This window comes from Anolis carolinensis, unplaced genomic scaffold, assembly GCF_035594765.1.
Source record: "Anolis carolinensis isolate JA03-04 unplaced genomic scaffold, rAnoCar3.1.pri scaffold_18, whole genome shotgun sequence".
Taxonomy (NCBI): Eukaryota; Metazoa; Chordata; class Lepidosauria; order Squamata; family Dactyloidae; genus Anolis; species Anolis carolinensis.
This window is the reverse complement of record NW_026943828.1, coordinates 5,438,463-5,451,209: the sequence shown is the minus strand read 5'-3', so window position 1 is coordinate 5,451,209 and position 12,747 is coordinate 5,438,463. Positions and strand designations below refer to the sequence as shown.

The window sequence follows — 12,747 nt, the reverse complement described above, 5'->3', positions numbered from 1 at the left end:
ACACTACAGGGTTCGGGTTATGCCCGCCCACAAGCAAATTCATTGGCTTAGAGTTGTGACGCTGCTTGACTTGCATCCAATCAGCGCTGACCAGCGGCCCGGGCGCACTCTTTCTGTGCTGTGTTCACAATCATTCAGAGCGCCTGCGTGCGCATGCGCAGTTTGTTTATCTTTAGCTTTCATTTCTTCAGAAACACATGATTTCCCAGAAACCACATGTTTCTGTGAGTTTATGCACCCGGGTCGCTAGCCGTCGCCATCTCTGCCCATATATGGTATTTCCTGGGGTTCTTTAACCTCCCGCCTCACCGCCTCTGTCTCAAATGCGGCTGGTGGGGACGAGGGAGAGAGAGGGCCTTCCTTCTCGGCAGTGGCCCCCATCCCGGCTCGGGAACTCTCTCCCTAAGGAGATCAGGTTAGCTCCTTCCCTGCCCATTTTCCGTCGGGAATTGAAAACATGGTTGTTCCAGAGCGCGTTTAAATGAACAGGCCCAAAAGAGCTGTTATTAGAATGCTTCTTTCTGTTTTGAAAGCATATGGCACTTTATCACTGTTACTTATTTCCATGATACAGCACTTTATGAAACCTGTCCCCACTGGGTTGCTTTTAATTACTCTGATTTTATCTGCTTGGATTTTAATGTATTTGCCCATTATTTTATTTTGTGTATTGTTGGAATGTTTTAAGTTTATGTTAAATATGTTGTTGTTGTTCGGGCTTGTCCCTGTTGTGAGCTGCCCCGAGTCCCTTCGGGGAGATGGGGCGGGATATAAAAATAAAGTTTATTTATTTATTATTGCAAAACAACACAAAAGAGCCTAGAAAACAGCCAAAAATGGGCTCAAAACAATGTCCAAAAAGAACTAAAAAAAACCCAAACTCGGGATATAATCTGGATTATCCTGGGAAATAATCCGGATTAAAACAAACTATGCCGAAATGGCTGGAAACTCGCTCCACCTACTCGACGGAGCTTAGCAAACACAGGAAAGCAACCAGCAACAACCCACAGTGACCAGCGGAGCCATTTCAGTCCTTGTGTGTCGAGAGAGGAGGAGGAAAAGTAAACAGTTGTTTTCAAAATAAGTTTGAATTGTTCAGTTTTATTTATTCAACTTCCTCCTCCTCCTCCTCCTCCTCCTCTTCTTCTTGACTTTCTGCTGGGGCCCCTTCAAAGTCCCTTTGAACCCTTTCACTTCATTTCCCCTTTCAATTGCTGATCCAAGGCTCCTTCGGGGCTCTGCTTTGTGTAACACAGGCATGGGCCAACTTGGGCCCTCCCTCCCGCCGTTCCTAACAGCCTCAGGCCCTTTCCTTGCTTAAGTGGCTGAGGGGAAAAGGAAGGGTCTTGAGGCTTGTGGGAGTTGTGGGAGTTGAAGTCCAAAACGCCTGGAGAGAGGGAGAGGGGGGGCCCAAGTTGGCCCATGCCTGCTGTTGTGATGGAGTCTTTGAGTAGAGATACTACTAGTTGTGTTAGAAGAGGCAGGAAAACTACTCCCTTGCCAGATGTCCTAAGCCAAGGGTCCCCAAACTAAGGCCCGGGGGCCGGATGCGGCCCATCGAAGCCATTTATCCGGCCCCCACGGCACAAGGGCAGAAGGGGGTTGGGCTAAATGACCCAAGGGGTCTCTTCTTCTCTTACAACCATTATTATTATTATTATTATTATTATTATTATTATTATTATTGGGTGGCCATCTCCCAGGGGTGCTTTGCATCTGCTTTTGGTGCACAGAAGCAGAAGGGGGTTGGACTCAATGGCCCAAGAGGTCTCTTACAACCCTCTTTATTATTATTATTATTATTATTATTATTATTATTATTATTATTATTAAACATTGAGGCTGGGTGGCCATCTGTCAGGGGTGCTTTGCATCTGCTTTTGGTGCCAGAGGCAGAAGGGGGTTGGACTCAATGGCCCAAGGGGTCTCTTACAACCCTCTTTATTATTATTATTATTATTATTATTATTATTATTATTATTATTATTAAACATTGAGGCTGGGTGGCCATCTGTCAGGGGTGCTTTGCTTGTGCTTTTGGTGCCAGAGGCAGAAGGGGGTTGGACTCAATGGCCCAAGGGGTCTCTTACAACCCTCTTTTTTATTATTATTATTATTATTATTATTATTATTATTATTAAACATTGAGGCTGGGTGGCCATCTGTCAGGGGTGCTTTGCTTGTGTTTTCGGTGCACAAAGGCAGAAGGGGATTGGACTCAATGGCCCAAGGGGTCTCTTACAACCCTCTATTATTATTATTATTGCTGTTGTTGTTGTTGTTGTTATTATTATTGCTCGGTGGCCAACTATAGTCTGGCCCTCCAACGGTCCGAAGGATTGTGAACTGGTCCCCTGTTTAAAAAGTTTGGGGACCCCTGTCCTAAGCTCTCCAGAATCCGTGTCCTTCAACAGAAGACGCTATCTAAACGAGCAAAGATCTCAGAAACCATCGCTGAGGAGGAGTGCCCGCTTGGCTGAGCGTGGAGACTCTTGCTAGAAGCCTTTCCCTTGGGAACTTAGGAGAGGAAGGTCCCTTGGGGGGCAGACTTTGCACCTCAATAAAAGCCTTGCTCACAGTAGTTTCCCCGTGGTGTCAACGTTACCCAACGTTAAGAAGCTTCGTCGCCTCCAGTTCCCAGCCTCTTGGCTCGAGCGGTCAGCAGTTGCTGTTACTCGCGAGTAGACTGGGATTGAGTCTACTTCTCTCTCGTTTCATGTGCCAAGTTTTGTTTCTACGCTCTCAAGTTTCTGCCTTGCTTCTAAGAACTTTCATGAATGTTTGAACCCTGTTTGTGTTTCTTGCCTGCTGGATTGACTCCCCACTCAAACCCTGTTTTGGTTTGAGTGTGTTTCGGTACCTGGACTCTGGACTCTAATACTGGACATATTCCTTGACATTTCTGGACTATCTTATATCTTTTCTTAAAGGGCTTTTGCTTGCTCAACTTCTCCACCAATTCATTTTTGGACTGTGTAAAGAAGTGTATGATTTTATTTTGTTTAATGATGACATGTTTATTTGATTTGTTTAAACAGTCAGGTTTAGTTAATTTAAAATGGTGAGTATTAGAGCTGTTAATACCAGCATTGAAGAACCGGCTGCTATGACAACGGGGGCGGAGCCAACCGCCATTTGGAAAGGAAAAGGGGAATGTTTTAATACCCAGTTTCAGTCTGTGATTTTTAGTCGCAGGAAGAAGACTGATTCTCATGTGGAGGATCAGGGTGACTCAAAAGAATTTGAGTCAGGTCTAAAATAAAAGGATTTATTTTAGACAGTCTGTGATTTTAAATCACAGGGAGCAGTCTGGTTTCAAGACTGAAGGGAACCAGAAGGACAGACCTCTATTAGGCCAGACTTAGCAAGTTAGGGGACTTGTTTAGGGTCATTTACAGAGGCTGTGGTTTAGGGAAAGTTAATCCCAGTAGATCCAGGAGGATCAGGTTTTAGTTTAGCTGAGAGGAAGAAGTATTTTGAAAGTTTGAACACCTCATATCTGTTTGTAACCATTAAGCTAAGTGCCTTTAAAAAGTTATAAGAAACCATCAAGCTCTGTACAAGCAATAAACTTGTTTTGATTTAATTCCATCTAAGTCTCTGTCACAATTATATACCAAGTTAAGCAATATCAACATCTGAGGTAAAATAAACAAAGAAGGTATAAAAAGAACCAGTGCCATCTGCCGACATCTCCTCCATTGGTGGCAGCGAAGAAGATAATTAAATAAATAAATAATTAAAATCATCATCCATAAGACATCTTTATAATTGGTGGTATCTGTGTGTGTGGTGGGATCAAGAGGATTCCATTCCTGTCACACATCTGTACAAATTGGTGGCAGCGGTGGGATCAAAAAGATTCTTCCCTCACACATCTTTACAGACTGTTATTTGCTTTAATAAAGATATTAAAAGATTATTGGCCTCAGTGTTGGTTTTCGGTGCTCTCACTGCCTGGATTGTAACAGATACATTTGCTGATTTCTACCAGAAATTATATAAAGGTGAAAATAATTTGCAATGCGATGACTGGGTCCGAGAAAAATTGGGAGAAGAGGACAAACATTTTTTACAAAAGGTTATTTCATATCAGGAAATCGATGAGGTAATAGGAAACTTTAAAAAAGCAAAATCACCCAGAGCTGATGGTTGTTATTGTACTGTTTTAAATGTATTTATTGTACTATGCTAAACCAATTGCTTTAATTGCCTATGTTTTATTTTTTGTACTATATACGGCATTGAATTTTGCCAGATTGTGAGCTGCCCTGAGTCCCTTCGGGTGAGAAGGGCGGCATAGAAATGATGGAAATAAATAAATCTATATATATAAAAGGGTGATGGAATCGCGGCACCGAGCAAAACAACAAAAGTAAAGGCCCCCCCCAACCTCGAAATTTGACAACACAACCCATCATCCACGCCTTAAGGTTGAAACAACAACATATCACGTCACGCACCTCCACATGGCCAGAACCCACAACGCACCATCAGGAGCCATGCCGGGAGGGAGGGAAAGAGAAAGCATAATGGCCGCCGACAAGAGGAAAGGCAAGCAATGGGGAAAAGCTTTCCCCTGGGTCCTAGTGCCCGCCCATCACCCGAATCATTTATCTCCACTATACAACCTTATCCAACCTTATACAATATCCAACCCATTTTAATACTCAATATTTTAAATATATGCTATGAACCATGACAATCAACACAATCTGACTCCTAATATTTTAACAAGCTTAAAATCACAACACCAAATAAAAAACAACACTCTTAAAACACGGGAATGCCAGACACTAAACAATCAGGGCCAGCTAACACCTCCCACGATCTGCCATGCAGGTGTGATGACTCATGGGCCATGTAGTCCCGTTCCTAGTACTGTTGTGACAGATGAAGAGGAAAACTTGGGTTTCCCACCATTTCTGCCGGATTTGGAGCCCTTGCAGCTGCAAGATGTTTGCCCACAAGAAGTCAGCCAAACAAGCCTTGAGCAGAAATCTCCCCCATTTTCTCGCCGGGATTATTATAATCGAGATAGAGGCGCTCGGGAGGCGACTCGCAGGAGCGCCAGGATAGCTGCCAGACAATTAGCTGATTAAGTCTGTTTCCCTTGGGAAAGTTTAAGGAGTCCTGCATCTGGACACAGAATAGGTTTCGTTTCTTGTTCCCCAGAGAAAGTGTTCTTTGGCGGGAAAACAAGATCCTATATAGGTGTTTGCCCACAAAGGAATCCTTGCAGAGTCAATTCGTCAGCTTCGGGAGTAGATTGTGTGTGGACTACGCTACTCCAGTTTCCAGGACCTTGCTCTCGTTCCAGCCCTGCCTTGTTCCCCGGACCTCGCCACGGATTTCGCCACGGACCCTGTTCTTGTTCCTCGTTTCTTGTTGCCTTGAATCAAGCCTTGTTTGCCAAGAATCTAGTTTGCTCTCCAGCCTTGCATCAAGTTCCATGGACTAAAGGACCTTGTCATTTCCCCTCACTTTGCTTGGCAAAGTGTGTGTTTCGGTTATTGGATTACAACTTTGGACTTTAATATCTCATATTGGACATTGTTTTCCTGGACTATATTTGACCTTTCCTGAAAGGTCTACTTCTGAACTATATTCTACACTTGTTTTTATTAACTTTATATATTTCCTTAATAAAGATATTAGATAGATTCTGGCCTCTGTGCATGGTTATTGGTGCTCTGCAGCCTGGGTCCTGACAGCAGGACACAATCCAAGCACTCCCAACAGATGGTCACCCAGCCTCTCAATAATAATAATAATAATAATAATAATAATAATAATAATAATAATAATAATAACAACATCATCATACAATCCTAAGGTTTGCAGAGACCCCTAAGAATCATCCAGTAAAACTTCCTTCTACCACACAGGAGGACACAATCCAAACACTCCTGACAGATGGCCATCCACCCACTATATAATAATAATGATGATAATAAAGATAATAATCATGATGATAACAGCAACAATAATAATAATAATCATAGAACTATACCATCCAATAATTTGGAGACACCCCTAAGGGCCATCCACCCCAACCCTTTCTACTATGCACCAAGACACAATCTAACCATTCACAAAACTTGGACAACGTATGCATACTATACAATACTACACAGCGACAAAGACCCCCTCTACTCTCACCACTTTCACATTACACAAACAACCAAATACAGTAAAGTCTCATCCAAGCTAAACGGGCCAGCAGAAGCTGTACATACTAAACATAAAGACAGCCATACAACAGACATTCAATACCACCACTAACTCAAATTTCTCACCAACACCACCAGACAACGCCACAGCAACCCACAGCTAGTAATAAATAAATAAATTACACAGCAGAGTTTTACAAACAAATGAAGGAAGAAACTAATACTGGAATTGGCAATAGTTTTTAATAATATAATAAGAGGAGGTGAAGTACCTGAGTCTTAGAGGGAGGCAGAAGTAATAACAATTATCAAACCAGGGAAGAATCCCAGAGAAGTACGGTAGAGTCTCACTTATCCAACACTGTTGTGTGACTGTTGTGTTGAAAGAGAGCCAGTACTTAAGTTGATTGACAGCAGGCATTGTCCCCTGTTAATTGAGTTTTTGGGAAAGCTTTATTTGCCAGAGGCTGATCTCAGAAGGGCAGCTGGTTCTCGCAGAAGCAGAGGCAGCAGGAGGACATTTTTGCTCCCTGGCTTCAGGTAGGATTTGGCTAAGATTTGAAACTGAGTGTGGGCTTGGCTCCTGTGGTCAAAGTCTGTTGTGTGACTGTTGTGTTGAAAAAGACACCTTTACTAACTATCCTTTGCAGTACATACAGAAAACAAAGCAACAAATACACAAAGAGGTGGTTTGTGGCAGTCTGCACATAAAGTGTGTGCATATTACTTAACTGTACAAAGATCCCACTTGGCCACCACACTCACCAAGAGATGCAACAAAAGCAAAACATTCCCATCACATGCACCAGCTGTGGAATGTCCCGCTTTTTCACACAAAAACTAGTCAAATACATCTGCTCCAAATGCAAACAGATGACTCTGATGGAGCAGAGGATCCAACAGCTCGAGCACCGTATTAAGACCCTTAAGGACATTCAGGCACTCGAGCTCTTCTTGGACACTGCACAACACGCTGCTGTAGATCAGCAGCCTGCATCACACCAACACCACCAAGACCATGATCAGGAACCTTATGGGGAGATCAACTCAAAGGTAGACAACCCTCAGGCTTGGAAGGAGGTCACCCATAGAAGGGGACACAGGACCAGGCAGCCTCCGCAGAACTCCTCTGCTCAGCTGCATTTACACAACAGATTCAAAATTCTTACACCACTAACATACAATCAGGAAACACATCTTGTGGAGGACCACAGTTTCTTAGATACCACTCAGTGGACCACCCTGGATCAATGCGCAGGGGATAGCCCTGACGGGGACAGTGCATCACCACATTCACACTTATGTAATCATGCAAATGCTCCATCCCCAATCATAGACCAGGAGCAACAGGAACATCCTTGGGAGAGTAATGGGCTTTCTCAATGGATTGTCATTGATGAATGCACTGGGGATGTTGAGGAGGAGGACAACACTTTACACCTACATGATTCACTTCAACAGGAACACTCTTCAGGGGACATACACACTGTCTTGCACAAAAGGGACCCTGTCAATCCTCAAAGGAAACAGGTCTTGGTAGTAGGTGACTCCCTCCTTAGACTGCCGGCAGCGTGAGGGAAGGAATGAGGAATTCCTCCCACCAAGGACTCGGTGTCACAAGTGGGCGGCGAAGCGGCAGCGCCCCCTGTGGGCGGAAGGGAGCACTCCCTCCTGAAGCTGGAAGACAGAAAAATGTGAGATGGTCTGTGTGTGTGTGTGAATGTCATGTGCCTGGTCATGGCAGGGCGTGTTTGCCCTGTGTGTGTGTGTGCGCGCGCATTGGGATCGGCCCCGAGTCCCCTTCTGGGTGAGAAGGAAAGGCGGGAGATAAATACTCTAAATCAGGGGTCCCCAAACTAAGGCCCGGGGGCCGGATGCGGCCCTCCAAGGTCATTTACCTGGCCCCCGCCCTCAGTTTTATAATATAATATTTTTATATCAGTTTTAATAATATAATATATTGTATATACATATAATATTGATAATAATCTTATGTTATACAATATAATACTAATAATAATACCATATAATAATATTAATTATATGTTATATATTACATATTATATAATAGTATAGTGGTATAGTTCAATATAGTAATATATAATGCTAATATTGTGCTATGCTAATAATATAATATATTGTATGTACATACAGCTGCTTTGAGTCCCCTTCTGGGTGAGAAGGGTGGGATATAAATGTAGTAAATAAATGCAGTTAATAAATAATTAATTTTAGACTTAGGCTCGGCCAAAGTCTGAAATGACTTGAAGGCACACAACAACAACAACAACAACAATCCTAATTAACTTGACTATCTCATTGGCCAGTAGCAGGTCCACACTTTCCATTGAAATCCTGATAGGTTTATGCTGGTTACAATGGTTTTCATTTTTAAATATTGTATTGTTCTTTCGTTGTTGTTGTTGTTGTTGCACTACAAATAAGACATGTGCAGTATATGCATAGGAATTTGTTTGTATTTTTTTTCCAAATGATAATTCGGCCCCTCCTCAGTCTGAAGGATAGTGGACCGGCCCTCTGCTTCAAAAGTTTGAGGACCCCTGCTCTAAATAAATAAACACATCAATAAATAATCCTGGCGGGGGGGGGGCTGGCCTTGGCCCCGGAGAGAGAGAGAGAGAGAGAGAGAGAGAGATGCCTCGCCCTCCCTCCTGCGCCTCCTTTCTCTCTCTCTCTCGCCCGTCAATCAAAGGAGGGCTGAGCGGGACGCAGCCAATGGGGGTCCTCCGGTGGGCGGGGCGTCCCGGGCTCAGCCAATGGGAGGGGCGGGGGCGGGCTCCGGGGAAGGAGGACGAGGAAGGGGAAGATGGCGGCGCCTGGCCTGGCCTGAGGCCTGGTCTGTGTCTGTGAGGCGGAAGGAAGAGGACGGAGAGGCCGAGAGAGAGAGAGACAGAGAGGTCTGTGGGGAGACGGAGGGAGGGAGGGGGGCTCGCTGGGGTGCCCGGGGGGGAGGCGGAGGGGCCCGGCCTGCTTCGGGGCGTGAGGGAAGGGAGGCCACGGGAGGGAGTCCGTGAGGCCTGGCCCGTCCCCGGCTGCCTTCGGGGCTCTCGGAGGAGGGAGGGCGGGAGGACTACAACTCCCAGGATGCCCTCCTCCCCAGACGGGTCTCCACAGGCCTGCTCCAGTGGTTTCCCTTCCTCTGTTTATCCCGTTGTGTTTACATTGTCCATCTGCTCTGTTGTTTATGGGATTTCAATACGTTCTCAGCCGCTTTGGGTCCCGAGAGGGAGGAGAGAGGGATGTAAATAGAGATCTATTATTATTATTATTATTATTATTATTATTATTATTATTATTATTATTATTATTTTATTATGACACAGCAAACAAGATAGATCTGCTGGATTTCGTTTCACAAAATCACAAGTCGAACACTTCCCAAGGGTCTAGGACTGTGTGATGTAATTTCGGGTGATGCGCGCAGATCCCAGCAGGGTGGCCTCATTATTATTATTATTATTATTATTATTATTATTATTATTATTATTATTATGAAACCAGGCCTGCCTGCACAGCTGACCATATTGGGCCTGTCTGCCAAGCCTGGTCCAGACCCGACCTCATCCGGGTTCCCTCCTTTCTGGCTGCAGGTGAACTGCAACTCCCAAAACCAAGGCCCGTTCCCAGGGACCCCTGCAGGGCCTTCAGTGGGTCAAGGGGCTTCTCTGGGCCAAGTCCGGCCCCGGTCCGTTGTCGGTGGGGGTCACTCTCACTCCCACCCCAGAGCCAAGGCCCATTCCCAGGCCCATTCCCTGCAGGATCTTCAGTGGGTCAAGGGGCTTCTCTGGGCCAAGTCCGGTCCCGGTCCGTTGTCGGTGGAGGTCACTCTCACTCCCACCCCAGAGCCAAGGCCCACTCCCACCGACCCCTTCCCTGCAGGAAGGACTCCCCTCCCCCTCCCTCGGGGCCTCCTTCCCCATGTCCACACGGGGCTCCTCTCCAAATATATCTGCATCTCGTGGTGCCAGGTCTGTTCAGCGTCTTCTGAGCCGCTCTGTCTTCTGAGTGCCCAGGGGGAAGACTCTCATCTGGTCTCAGTCCTGCCACTTTTGGACTCTGGCTTGCTGAGGTCTTCTTGTGAGTATCTCTGTAGATCTTAGGAAGCTGTGTCTTGATTTAAGGCCTTGGTGTGCTGCCTGATAGCTGAACTGGGGATGGGCCGGAGATGTCACTGCCTTAGTCTTTTCATTACTGGCAGCTAATTCCCGGCGGATGTCAGGTGGTGCAATGCTAAACAGTATAATTTCTCCAGCAGTACACACCCTGTCATAATGTGGCATGTCTCCTTAAGGGCCACATCCGCTGTTTTAACATTGTGGGATGTGTTCCACGCTGGGCATTTATTTATTTACAGTATTTATATTCCGCCCTTCTTTCTCACCCCGAAGGGGACTCAGGGCGGATCACATTATAACACACATAGGGCAAACATTCAATGCCCATAAACACATCAAACAGAGACTGAGAGACACACGCAGAGGCAAGTTAACCTTCTTCTGAGGGGATGTTCGATTCTGGCCACAGGGGGGAGCAGCTGCTTCATCATCCACACTGACGGCACTTCCTCATTCCAGGTCGTAAATTAGTTAATCTTGCCTCCCCACTTTATAAGTGGTACCTTATCTCCTACTTGATAGATGCAACTATCTTTCGGGTTGCTAGGTCAGCAACGAGCAGGGGCTATTTTTTATTTTTAATTGACGGGTGCTCACCCCGCCACGGGCTGGCCTCGAACTCATGACCTCATGTGGCATGCGTACTCAGCCACAGAGTAGCCAAACGCAAGGGCAGATGTCTTCACCACGCCTGGTTGTGATCCCCAGGGTGTGCCAGTCAGCTGTCATACGATGTTATTTCCAGCGCCCCCTTGTTGCTTGATAGCCAAGCAGTGCTTCTTATAGGTCAGAGTCCAGGGTGACTCCCAAATACCTTGGTGTGCGGCAATGCTCCAGTGGGATTCCTTCCTGGGTCATCCACAGAGCCCAACTTGCAGCATGCAACCAGCCCCTCCCAAGGGGAACCAGAGGATCCCAGAGTGGGGAGGAACCCACAGAAGGGCCACCCTGCCCGGCCCCCTCCTTTCTTTCCGCCAGGCAGGCAGGCAGGCAGGAGAAGCACCACAAAAGCAGCCCCGACAGATGGCCACCCAGCCACTGTTTCAGAACCTCCAAAGGAGGAACCTCCCACCACTGAGCAGCCCTTCCTGAGGTTCGGGTGGGATCTCCTTCCCTTTCCTTGGAACCCACGGCTCCGCTGAGGCCTCGTCTCCAGGGCAGCAGAAAGGAAGCCCCCTCCCTCTTCCTTGGGGCCTCCTTCCCGATGTTTGCATGTGGCTCCTCTCCAACCCCCTCCTCTTCATTTCTGGAGGCTCCACAGACCCTGCTTCTCTTTCAGCCAGTGGTTCTCAACCTTCCTGATGCCGTGACTCCTTAATACAGTAGTTCCTCATGTTGTGGTGACCCCCAACCATAACATTATTTTCGTTGCTCCTTCGTAACGGTCATTTTGCTACTGTTGTGAATCGTAATGTCAGTCCTTGGAAGGTGTAGGACACAAAGCAGGCTCACACAGGTATTCCGTGGATACACTTTATTGAAATCCTTCTTGCCAAGATGAAAGCGAAGCTACTACTGACAGAGATCCGCTCAGACCTCAGCATATCAAACTACTACTTCCCCCCGACCCCCCTTCCACATTCACACCTATCTGTCGATAGTTCTTTCCCAGGCTCAGAGGCCACAGCAGTCCACAAATCGATCCTCCCAGCCAGATGGCCCTTATCATTTAGGGTATCTCCATTTGAATTGCTCTGGCAGGATGGGAACAGGTCAGCTTAGTGTGAATGCTTGGCGGTCAGATCCTGACAATCTGATATGCAGGATATCTTTTCATTCACTGGACCACATTTGGCAATACCCGAAGTGCTCAAATTTGAATACTGGTGGGGTTGCGGGAGTGGGATTATATAAGGGGGTTACTCTGTTCATTATACCAATTCTTTTTAGACTTTCCTTTATTTTCTATTAAAATACACTCTGGTTTCCATTCTAATTTCTTATCCTCTTCTTCTAGCCCAGTGGTTCTCAACCTGGGGTCCCTCCCCAGATGTTTTTGGCCTTCCAGTCCCAGAAATCCTAACAGCTGGTAAACTGAACTGGCTGGGATTTCTGGGAGTTGTAGGCCAAACACACCTGGGGAGGGACTCCAGGTTGAGAACCACTGTTCTGGCCCTTCCAGTTTTCCTTGCTTCGCTAATCCTTCCACTACGAACCTTATTTGATTGGCATGATCATATAATTTAGTATTTGGGAGACCTAACCCTTTTTATGGTTTATACCATTTAGTTTTATTTATTCTGACTCTTTATTTCCATTACAGTCCATGTTTAATATAATCTGCCATTTTTAAAATTTTTGGTCCAGATTATTATAAGGTAGCATCTGTATCTACCCTGTTTCCCCGAAAATAAGACATCCCCAAAAAATAAGACCTAGTAGAAATTTTGCTGAATTGCTAAATATAAGGCCTCCCCCGAAAGTAAGACCTAGTA

General features: G+C 45.9%; 3 protein-coding genes across 5 annotated transcripts in view; 2 read left to right on the top strand and 1 right to left on the bottom strand.

Annotated features, from left to right (window-relative positions):
• LOC134294681 (loricrin-like) overlaps positions 1-12,747 on the bottom strand; it is a 676,447-nt gene that overhangs the window by 458,271 nt on the left and 205,429 nt on the right. The gene's annotated exons all lie outside the window — the stretch shown is intronic.
• LOC134294684 (oocyte zinc finger protein XlCOF6-like) overlaps positions 1-12,747 on the top strand; it is a 196,020-nt gene that overhangs the window by 65,869 nt on the left and 117,404 nt on the right. The gene's annotated exons all lie outside the window — the stretch shown is intronic.
• Positions 1-12,747, top strand: part of LOC134294654 (zinc finger protein 658B-like) — a 334,996-nt gene that overhangs the window by 298,437 nt on the left and 23,812 nt on the right. The gene's annotated exons all lie outside the window — the stretch shown is intronic.